Raw genomic sequence first — 12,947 nt, forward strand, 5'->3', positions numbered from 1 at the left:
AGTTGGCGCCACCAAGACGCACACGGACAGCAGTTGACGCATAAATTCTGGCTTAATGCAGGGATGCAAACTAGTCACCTTTCGGTGAAATTCGCCGTTTTGAATCCAAAAATAGGTGACCCAATCGCGTTTGGAGCTGTATCCAAGGCTCATCCAATCATTTACTCAGCCAATCGTTTACGTAACAGAAAGCAGCGCAGCACGGGACTGAAGAAAGAAGAGACAACCAATTTACGAGTTACAGCATCAGCGTGCGCGTGCGCGCTGGAAAGTCAGTTTGCCAGTTACAGAAGCACGTCCCCTTTTATTTATTTATTTAACCAGGTAGGCTAGTTGAGGATAAGTTCTCATTTACAACTGCGACTTGGCCAAGATAAAGTAAAGCAGTTCGACACATACAACAACACGGAGTTACACATGGAATAAACAAACATACAGTCAATAAAACAGTAGAAAAAGTCTATATACAGTGTGTGCAAATGAGGTAAGATAAGGGAGGTAAGGCAATAAATAGGCCATGGTGGTGAAGTAATTACAATATAGTAATTAAACACTGGAGTGATAGATGTGCAAAACATGAATGTGCAAGTAGAGATACTGGGGTGCAAAGGAGCAAGATAAATCAATAAAGTATGGGGATGAGGTAGTTGGATGGGCTATTTACAGATGGGCTATGTACAGGTGCAGCGATCTGTGAGCTGCTCTGACAGCTGGTGCTTAAAGATAGTGAGGGATATATGAGTCTCCAGCTTCAGTGATTTTTGCAGTTCGTTCCGGTCATTGGCAGCAGAGGACTGGATGGAAAGGCCGCCAAAGTAGGAATTGGCTATGGGGGTGACCAGTGAAATATACCTTCTGGAGCGTGTGCTACTGATGGGTGCTGCTATGGTGACCAGTGAGCTGAGATAAGGTGGGGCTTTACCTAGCATAGACTTATAGATGACCTGGAGCCAGTGGGGTTGGTGACGAATATGAAGCGAGGGCCAGCCAACGAGAGCATGCAGGTCGCAGTGGTGGGTGGTATATGGGGCTTTGGCGACAAAACGGATGGCACTGTGATAGGCTGCATCCAGTTTGTTGATTAGAGAGTTGGATTCTATTTTGTTAATGACATCGCCGAAATCGAGGATCGGTAGGATGGTCAGTTTTACGAGGGTATGTTTGGCAGCATGAGTGAAGGATGCTTTGTTGCGAAATAGGAAGCCGATTCTAGATTTAGTTTTGGATTGGAGATGCTTAATGTGAGTGGAGGGAGAGTTTACAGTCTAACCAGACACCTAGAATATGTGGACAACTACAAATACCTAAGTCAGAACCGTCCAGGGTAGTGATGTTGGATGGGCAGGCACGATAACGAAGAGGTAACGTTAGGTGAGAAGCCTGACCACGGAGATAGGGGTGAGAAAGTGATGAAGCATACTTCATGAGCTATAACTGAAAAACTACTGGCATTTGGAAAGTTTGAGGTGAGGGAGAAAGTGTGGTGGAACAAGTATTAGCATTAAGTATTTTGCTAGCTGGATTGAATTCTCTGCTATCCAGAGAAATGTTGAGCAGCATTATCAGATCAAATAATTGAGTGTATGGTGTGAAAATTAGCTTGCTAATAAAATCAGACCGCTAACGTCAGCTAGCTAAAGTTACAACATCAGATGAGCTAACATTAGTAACCTAACCAATTCGCTATAGTATTAACTGGTATACGACTCCTTGCCGTTCCTCAAGTTATAACCTGTTCGATTGCCAGGGTCCAGTAAGCAACTATGTGAAATGTTAACTCGCTAACAAACTAACCACTATGCTAACTAATGTTTTCCCTGTACAGTATGTGGTTAATTTTCAGAGTGAGAGAATTAGGTGAAAATGAGGCATTGCTTGTTAAACAAGTGGATTCAGGGATCAAGTGTAGTTGGAGATGGGCCTGGCTTAAACTGGATGCCACTATAGAGGTGAAAGGAACACCACACACTTTCTCTCTTTCTCACTTTTGCTGATGTCCACAGACAGAAAGTGTACAATGTAATAATGTGCAGTGTAGCCCAAATATGTTGTTTTTGTTGTGTTGAACTTGACAGTAACACGTGAGTGAGGGGGGGATTCTATATATTTTTTACTCAGTGAACGTTATTTTTGCCGATATAGCCTTGTGCACTTGATCGATGTCTACTATAGTGGCCACTATAATAGAGCAAAAATAGAATGCCTGTTTGTTTCATTATATTTCTACTTTAAGATGTTTTTTCCCAAGTGCAATATTTGTGTGTGGTCACAAACGTTCTATTATAAAGGCTGGCATGGCTAACAGTAAAGTCTAGGTAACAAATGACATTGGATTGCTTGCTTTACACTTTTCAGTTGTGAGTTAGGTTCACATGAACCACCATTTACACATAGAGACTGATCATGTAGATCATATTCTTTCTTGTTTAATTAGTTAAAGCCTGCATTTCCCCCTAACAGGGATTTTTTTGCATGTTTCAGTGCAAAAAAAAAAGTGTCACCTTTTTGGGCCCTCAGCAGCCCTCACACATTTTGGTGTTTTGTGTAACAGATGTCTCTTTCCATTCACCACTGTTTGGAGGCTGTAAATATTTTGCGAGTGGATGAATGTCCGCGGGTAGAGACACATTATTATAAATGTTTATATATAGTTGAAGTCGGAAGTTTACATACACTTAGGTTGGAGTCATTAAAACTAGTTTTTCAACCACTCCACAAATTTCTTGTTAACAAACTATAGTTTTGGCAAGTCGGTTAGGACATCTACTTTGTGTATGACACAAGTCATTTTTCCATCAATTGTTTACAGACAGATTATTTCACTTATAATTCACTGTATCACAATCCCAGTGGGTCAGAAGTTTACATACACTAAGTGTGTGCCTTTAAACAGCTTGGAAAATTCCAGTAAATTATGTCATGGCTTTAGGAGCTTCTGATAGGCTAATTTACATAATTTGAGTCAATTGTAGGTGTACCTGTTGATGTATTTCAAAGCCTACCTTCAAACTCAGTGCCTCTTTGCTTGACATCATGGGAAAATCAAAAGAAATCAGCCAAGACCTCAGGAAAAAAAATTGTAGACCTCCACAAGTCTGGTTCATCCTTGGGAGCAATTTCCAAATACCTGAAGGTACCATGTCCATCTGTACAAACAATAGTACACAAGTATAAACACCATGGAACCACGCAGACGTCATACCGCTCAGGAAGGAGACGCGTTCTGTCTCCTGGAGATGAACGTACTTTGGTGCGAAAAGTGCAAATCAGTTACAGAACAACAGCAAAGGAGCTTGTGAAGATGCTGGAGGAAACGGGTACAAAAGTATCCAAATCCACAGTAAAACGAGTCCTATATCGACATAACCTGAAGGGCCGCTCAGCAAGGAAGAAGCCACTGCTCCAAAACCGCCATAAAAAAAGCCAGACTACGATTTGCACCTGCACATGGGGACAAAGATCGTACTTTTTGGAGAAATGTCCTCTGGTCTGATGAAGCTAAAATAGAACTGTTTGGCCATAATGACCATTGTTATGTTTGGAGGAAAAAGGGGGATGCTTGCAAGCCGAAGAACGCCATCCCAACCGTGAAGCACAGGGGTGGCAGCATCATGTTGTGTGGTGGCTTTGCTGCAGGAGGGACTGTATTTGGCTAAGGTGTATGTAAACTTCCGACTTCAACTGTATCTGCCTCACTCTCAGAGAAATAAGTTGTACTGCTTGGTTTTACACAGTCAAATGTAACAAATAACTACTTTTTTACATGTCTGAACTGTAAAGAAATGTTCAAATGAATCAAATGATACATTTGTGATATTTTTGCATATTACCCAGCATCATTTTCTTTACCTGAAGTTTTGAATTATATGTTGTTCCTCATATTTAGCTAATTCAAATTTGATGTTCATTTTCCAACTGAATAATGTTGCACTTTTAATTATACGTTACACATTTTTTGCATGTTAATGTTTTACTGTAATGTGAACAACTGGTCACTCCAGCCACAACTATTTGTAAATAACTGTTGTAACATTGGCTGAGAAGATGCTTTGGTCAATCAAGGTAACCTTTGCATGGCTAATTACAATAGTCAATGTGGTTAATGATTAGGTCTATTTGTAAAAGTATGCTTGGAAGATATTATAAATAAACTATTTGTAAAGAAAATATAAATGACCAAATCATCCTCTAGTGGCCTCATGGGTGGAATGTTATAATTTCAGTTTTAAGTGTATCGCTGGTGTTTCTTTTTAAAACGGTTCTGTTATATTTCAGTCTGCTGTGATGTAAATAAAGTGTAATATTGGGATGCAACCTCAATGTAATACATGTAATGCTATATCTCACATGGTGCAGGCTTTTTAAGCCCATTCCCATGTGTGTGAGGTGTATACTTTTGTTTCAAAGTAGATTTGTGTAATACTACCAAGAAACACTCTGTGACCTTGATTTAGCCAACTGCAGTAAAAGGTTATTAATTGATCATGCTAGTATACTATAATACAATGACTTTGATTGGCAGTGATGTAAAGTAAAAATACTTAAAAGTACTATTTAAGTCGTTTTGGGGGGTACTTTCCTTCACTATTTATATTTGTGACAACTTTTACGCCACTACATTCCTAAAGAAAATGTACTTTTTACTCCCATACATTTTCCCTGACATCAAAAAAGTACTTGTTCAAAGAATCAGGAAGGACAGAATTGTGGTCCAATTCACACACCTATCAATATCATGTGTTGTCATCTCCACTGCATTTGATCTGGCTGAGTCACTAAACGCAAGTACCCAGTTTGTAAATAATGTCTGAGTGTTGGAGTGTGCCCGTCTGTCACGTTTGTCGTAAGGATCGGACCAAGGCGCAGCATGAGAGTTCCACATTTTAATAAATCGAAACTCACTGACCAAATCAACAAACAACCAACCGAAACGTGCAGCTACCGGTGCACACAGGCAACTAACCGTAGACAAGATCCCACAACACAAATGAGGAAATGGCTACCTAAATATGATCCCCCAATCAGAGACAACGATAAACAGCTGTCTCTGATTGGGAACCATATCAGGCCAACATAGATATACAAAAACCCATAGACATACACAAACTAGAGTACCCACCCGAGACACACCCGGACCTAACCAAAATATATAGATAAACAGAGATATCTAAGGTCAGGGCGTGACACTGTCTGTAAACCAAAAAAAAACAAGAACATTGTGCTGTTTGGTTTGCTTAATGTAAGGAATTTGATGTATAGCATTTACTTGTACTTTTTATACTTTTACTCAAGTATGACAATTGAGTACTTTTTCCAGCACTATGCTTAATTACATTTAAAACTAGATAGTTTTAGACTTTTACTCAAGTAATATTTTACTTGTTGACTTTTACTTAAAGTAAAGATGCCTTAATCAAAAATGACTCAAGTATGACAATCGAGTACTTTTCCCACCACTGTTGATTGGTCAACTACATATAAATATTTGTTTACACTAAATTAGAATTGTAGTAAATACATAACTACTAATAAGTTGAGAAATATACATAACATGTACTCAAGGTTTATTCAAATTACAGTGCATTCTGAAAGTATTCAGACCCCTTCCCCTTTTCCACATTTTGTTAACAAAAAGTACATTTCACTCTACTTAACTCAATCACAGATAATGTTTTCTGGCATACGGCTAAGTACTGAGTAGTAACTGCTGTATTTTATTAAGACTCAGCGGTTCCATAATAATGTCAGAATGGTGGTCCTGGAAAGTTTACATGATGCAGAATCAGAGTCCATAAATACCCTGGAAGACCACAAGATGTCTTCATTGAGCCCATTTCTGACTGATTGTAACCAGGGGCTCAAGTCAATAACTTGCAACATGTAGGCTACTCAGTAGAGTCACAGCGTGGTTGGGGAGAAATAGATGCTAGACTGAGAGCGAAACCATGAATCATAGACACAGGAAATAGTTGTTTTTTACAGTACACTAGTCTAGTGTGTGTGTTGAGGCTACAATGACAAAAAATATGTAAATTGTCCTCCCAAAAAAGGAGTCCCCCATATCAGTGATAGTCAGTTTAGCACTGATTGAGGAGATGAAAGTTACTAATAGTACAACAGTAAAGCCCTGAGCAGCATAAAGCACAACTGGAATAGTAAGTCTATAGTAATACATACTTGTTTCAAGCAGACCACCATAGTCCCTGTGCCCAAGGAAGCGAAGGTAACCTGCCTAAATTATTACCGCCCCGTAACACTCACACTGCCCCGTAACACTCACATCAACAGCATCCTCCCGGATACCCTAGACCCACTCCAATTTGCATACTGCCCCAACAGATCCACAGATGACTCAATCTCAATCGCACTCCACACTGCACTTTCCCACATGGACAAAAGTGAGAATGCTGTTCATTGACTACAGCTCAGCGTTAAAAACACCATATTGCCCAAAAAGCTCATCACTAAGCTAAGGACCCTGGAACTAAACACTTCCCTCTGCAACTGGATCCGGGACTTCCTGATGGGCCGCCCCCAGGTGGTAAGAGTAGGCAACAACATGTCTGCCACGGTGATCCTCAACACTGGGGGCCCTCAGGGGTGTGTACTTAGTCCCCTCCTGTACTCCCTGTTCACACACAACTGCGTGGCCAAACACAACTCCAACACCATCATTAAGTTTGCTGACGACACAACAATCACCGACAACGATGAGACAGCCTATAGGGAGGAGGTCAGAGACCTAGCAGTGTGGTGCCAGGACAACAACCTCTCCCTCAATGTGAGCAAGATAAAGGAGCTGATCGTGGACTTCAGGAAAAGGTGGGCCAAACAGGCCCCCATTAACATCGACAGGGCTGTAGTGGAGTGGGTCGAGATTTTCAAGTTCCAAGGTGTCCACATCACCAACGAAGTATCATGGTCCAAACACACCAAGACAGTTGTTAAGAGGGCACAACAACACCTTTTCCCCTGAGGAGACTGAAAAGATTTGGCATGGGTCCCCAGATCCTCAAAAAGTTCTACAGCTGCACCATCGAGAGCATCCTGACCGGTTGCATCACCGCCTGGTATGGCAACTGCTCAGTATCTGACCGTAAGGCGCTACAGAGGGTAGTGCATACGGCCCAGTACAACACTGGGGCCAAGCCTCCTGCCATCCAGGACCTATATACTAGGTGGTGTCAGAGGAAAGCCCAAAAAATTGTCAGAGACTCCAGTCACCCAAGTCAAAAAACGTTTAATCTGCTACTGCATGGCAAGCGGTACCGGAGTGCCAAGTCTAGGACCAAAAGGCTCCTTAACAGCGTCTACCCCCAAGCCATAAGACTGCAGAATAATTAATAAAATGGCCACTGGACTATTTACATTGACCCCCCTTCCATTTGTTTTGTACACTGATGTTAATGGCTGTTTATTATCTATGCTTAGTCACTTCACCCTTACCTACATGTACAAATTACCTTGACTAAACTTCTCCCCCTGTATATAGCCTGTATATAGCCTATATATTGTTATTTTATTGTGTTACATTTTATAATTTTATATTTTAAATATTTTCTAAACTCTTTCTTGAACTACACTGTTGGTTAAGGGCTTATAAGTAAGCATTTCACGGTGAGGTCTACACACGTTGTATTCGGCGTATGTGACAAATAAAGCTTGATTTGATTTGAAGTCTGTGCAGAGCGTAGAAATGTGCAGATAGTTTCAGACATCCCTAACGTCATTACACTCCACAGACGTCTTTGTGTATCCATTAGAGCTCCTGAATGATCTGCTGCTGCCTGAGGTACAATACAGAACAGTAGTGTTTATTCCTGGCGACGTGTGGCTCGCCCTAGCTGTGATTAACATTGGTGGGGGTTGAAGGGGGAAGACAGGCCCGAGGGCCATCCCTGGAGGATGCAGGCACACACCTAGCTCTTCACCACACAGCTAGTCCACATGTCAACATGACCTCAGCACAATTCCTCAGGACAATTGGCCTCCCACAAGTGTGCCAACTACTGTATCTCCCTGATCAGTGGGGCTGCGGGGCAGAGAGCTGGCTGAATGGAGGGCAGCATCGTCGACCGTACGCCACACATCCCCCTGTCCTCATTACAGGCAAATAGGAGGTTTCCTCCCGTGTAAATACTCACGTTCGATGATTCCTTACATCTCACAGCTCCCTCCCCCTTTCTCTCGCTTGCTCGGTCTCTCTCTGTATCTCTGTCTCTCTCCCTCTCTATCTCTCTCTCTCTCCCATCTCTCTTTTCTCATCTCTCTCCATCTTGCTCTGTCTCGCTCTGCCTCTCTCTCTTCTACTTAACCTCTCTGTTCTTTATCTGTGTGTCTATTATTTGTTCTCTCTCCTCTTCTCCCTTGTACTATTCCTATGAGCATGGATAGATAATTACACAAAATCACAGCTGGAAAGAACACCCACAAACACACCCTTGCACAACTGACAGAGTAGACACATACAATGACAGAGTAAAGTTTAGGTCTACATGATGTCTTGTTGTCCAGCTGCAGTGCAGGATGAGGGGGATCAGCGTAAGGAGCTGGGTTGCTATTGAGATATGGGCCTGAGGGATCTGAAGGGATGGGATGGGAGCTGTCCCACATCAGAGAAAAGGCAGGGCAGGACGACAAATCAAAACACATTTTCTAGCTTAGACAAACTAGTGTATTACTTAAACATAACAATTGCACAATTATGCCTAAGTGTGTTTCACATCCAGAAAAAAACTTGTTTTCATAAATCTGGCACATGAACCCTTACACAAAGAGTAAGAATGTATTTTTTATGATAGTCAATTGATGGGTCATACACTGCATGTTTTGAGAATCGTGTCATTCTGTAGCACGAGCAGTAGCCATAGAAACCACATTCATGAGAAATTGTCAGCACAACCATTAAAGACTACCTATTTCAACATGCTTCCTAGATTTGGGCATTAGTTGACAGTGGCCAGACTCCTCTTTTCAGTGGTTTCTGTAAATATTAAATTAGTGAGCTCCTACACCGAGGCTTGCATGCTAGCATGTTGACATCCAGTCGTCCAGTAATTGGTTTGGGTCCTTGCCCTCTTGTCTGCAGCCATATATAGACGGCCTCTGCTTTCATCTAACACGAGACAACAGAGGTCACTGATCTCATAGTTTCCTATTTTCTTCTTGCCAAAAGATCGCAATGCACTTGTCATTAGTATGGTGATTTTAAAGAGCTGTGTCTGTGGTTGTGAATAACTCAGATATGTAGTTCTATGGTGTAGGACTCTTCAAGAAAAGTGCGTCGATGTTACTTAACTTTTCATATTTTGCAGTTAATGAGCTTTTTATGCACGTATTTGATAGGTGGAGGCATGTTTTGTCAAGTGTTATGTGTATTGCTGAACTAATCCTTTCATTAATATTACATTTTGTGTAAGGGCTCTGTTCTATGGAAGCCCATTTCCACAAACAAAGAAGAAAATCTGACTACGAGTTATGAGATAATAAGTCAGAAAATATGAGATGGTGAGTTATTATTCTGAGATAGACACATTTATGACTTGCTATGTGTGTGTGTGTGTGCTTGTGCATATGTGTGTGTTTGCATGTCTATGTGAGAGAGCGAGCGAGAGTTTGTGTTGATATTGTTCCATTTTAATGCATTGGAGAGTTTTGTTGATGTGAGTTGGTGCCTCTTTGATGACGTCTGGTTGACATCTGATTTAATTAATTAATTCAATCCATTAAAGGGGCAATCTGTGATTGGTACATCCATTTTTGGACTTTTATATAAATTATTAATATATAGTCGTTGATTCTTGAAGAATGTAACTTAGAAAAGCCTCATGAGCAACAGTCTTACCCCATCAGAACCCCAAATATAAGCTTGTTTTACTCCATTGTTTGTAGACAATGTAATTATAAACAAACACTGCATAGCTTCAAAACACAGTTAAAACTATAATTTTGATCTCCATTCCTCAGCTGTTTACCAAATAAAATATCCAGGAGAATGATTTGTTAATGTTTGAATTCCAGATTGTTCCTTTAAAAGGGGTCAACCTGCAGGACTGTCCATGATTCAGAATTACAATCTCATAATAATAACTTACTATCTAATAATTATGACTTACTATATCACAACTCGTAGTCAGAAATGTTTTTCTGGGTGGCGTGAACTGCTTCCAGACTATTCATGTAGCTAGTGCTATTTGTATTTCTGTTGTGGTAGTTTTTTATTACCATTTTCATTGTGACTGAATCTCTGAATCAATCCACATCACGGAAAGGAAATTTAAAGGAAATGTTCCCACTTTAGCGGAGGCTGCATTCATGTAGGACCATGTCCTTATATACTCTGTTATGTTTTTGTGTTATCACAGGGTTTAAACTAGCTGTATGTTTGGCTCCTGGCAGTTTAAAGAATGCTGCTTGGGAAAGCCAATAGCTCCTCCATGTTTCGGCTTCCCTGCATGTGTCCCTCCTCAGTGTGTTGACAAGGGTGACACTAGCCCTCTTAGAGAGGGAGACACTATGCCTACACAGACTGGCATACAGTCAACTGGCCCTTGCACTGTGTCAGTGTACTGGGTACTGTTTAGCTGGGTACAGTAGGCCTACTGCTACATCAAGTCCAGAGTCTATAGCTTTCTTAAAAACGCTTATGGCTTCAAAGTGATTATCAAATCTGTGAAGGCAACACCACAACCTTAGGTAAATGTTCTTGGCCTACTACAAGTGCTTCTACACCAAGTCATTATATTACAACTGCAAGAGTCATGCATCTTTACACAACATTTTGGAGCACATTATTTTTTATTTACATCCACTATGTGCGTTGGTACATGAAAATGATATTACATGATAATAACATGCCTTGACACCGCTGCTGCTGTTGATATAAGTCCATCAGGAAGAGCATTGGAAGCAGAGGAACCATGTTAATAGTTCATTTTCTCTCCGTTTTTTGAAGTGTACAAAAAAAGCTTTGAAGGACAGGTTTTCCATCCAGAGCAGCTGTCTGCATCTGCAGTTCATCATAGCGAGTGACAGGCAGACCATCCATTGTGTTCATTAGCTGGGCTTCCAGTCAGTTTCCCATGGTTCTGTGTTTCTGTGACATGTGTATTATGGCCTGTGAGCTGATACTGTGGGACGCAACTGTCTCAACCTCAGAGTTCTGCTTCCTAGTCCTGAGAGCCCCCTTTCTAAAGCGTTGCATTATGTTCATAGTTGTCAGGCCAAGGGATACATGGATTATGATTCCTGATGAAGATGTTATGATCATTTATATTCAATAGTATTTTTTTAAACTATTCATTGTATGAAAATATAATTATTTATGCACGCTAAGACTGAAGTTTTGCTGCTTCAGTATTTTACAATAGGATTCACAAAGCAACCAGAACAACAGGTAACAAAATATAAAATTCACAAAATATCTCTAAATTAAGGCTGTTTTCTACAATATGGTCAGAGTATGTGCTGTATGTTCACCCTCTGTATGCATATCCATGTTATACAATTTGACATAAATAAATTCATCAATAAATAGGCTTTCACATTATCAAGCAGCTGAGAACTGTATTACATTTGTATTAGAAGAACACAGAACAACAAGAGAGGACCCCACACAGGACTCCTTAAAACTCACAGAGGGGAGGAGACACGAGGTGCCACCCCCCTCCTCTCATTCTCAGCCTGTTCATGATAACAGGCCAAATGCAGGTAAATCTTTTCCTTAGACGTGAAGGATGGCAGGGCCGGGTGGAGAGGGATGGGGGTAGTAGAGGTGAAGGGACAGAGAGGGTTTTCAGGGTGGTGATGGTGGGGGCACATGGGGGTACATGTAGGTCAGTGAGTTATGCTACACTCTTAGAAAAAAAAATGCTATCTAGAACCTAGAAGGGTTCTTCAGCTGTCCCAATAGGAGGACCCTTTAAATAACCTATTTGGTTCCAGATAGAATCCTTTCGGGTTCCATGTAAAACCCTTTCCACAGAAGGTTCTACATGGAACCCAATAGGGTTCTACTTGGAACCAAAAAGAGTTCTACCTGAACCAAAAGGGTACTCCTATGGGGACAGCCGAGAAACCCTTTCGGAACCCTTTTTTCTAAGAGTATAAGTAGAGTCTGTTTCTATTAACGTTAGTAGAACAAAAATAGGACAGCACACTGGTGAATAAACTTAAATGAAAAATTTTACTGCATCACAAATGTTTGTTGTCGTGACACTGATTGCCATTGCCTCCTATGCACGCTGAAGAAAGGCTCATACCCGAAATGTTTGTGTAGCAATAAAAATATGTTCATTTAAGTTTATTCATTGGAGTGCTGTCCTATTGTTTTGTACATACAGTACAATGGCTCAACACCCGGTCTAAGTTTATACAACTGGAGTCGAGCATGCTGTTTATCTTTTCATGTTTCTATTGGTAACCACCATGGAATCTTGACAGACCCCCCCCCCAGTCGTGAGTGGCGGAGCACGTTTCTCAGTGCCAACACCTCCTTATCGGTGCAGAGTAGTGGGAGGGAATGGCTCACATGTCATGTGACTGACTCTCTGAGGACAATGTGGGAAGGTGGGTGAGATAACTCAGATAACCCAGTCCACCCTAACCTCTGACCTCAGCCCAAGTGCCAGGGGGAGGTGGTGGGGGTGAGGATGAGGGCAGGCCCCTAGCAGAAGTCCAGTCCAGTCAGGTTTTGCTTCCCCTTGGGAAGCCTGTTGCTGTTACTGTTAGAGAGACAGGTAAATGACGTGTGGATTAGTGTTAGCGTCTAGGGGGAGAACAGAGATAAGTGTCAGAGGAGGAGAGCTGACGCTCCCCCTGTGAGGTCCTACCAGCTAGGCCTACTGGACAGTACTGTACGCCTGGGTGCTGTGTGGCTAAAAGGATAGTTTATTCTTGAAGGTCCATCCTTTCTTCCTCATTCAGAATGATGAATTCGTATTGTAGAC

Source organism: Oncorhynchus tshawytscha, linkage group LG12 (genome assembly GCF_018296145.1).
Source record: "Oncorhynchus tshawytscha isolate Ot180627B linkage group LG12, Otsh_v2.0, whole genome shotgun sequence".
Classification (NCBI taxonomy): Eukaryota; Metazoa; Chordata; class Actinopteri; order Salmoniformes; family Salmonidae; genus Oncorhynchus; species Oncorhynchus tshawytscha.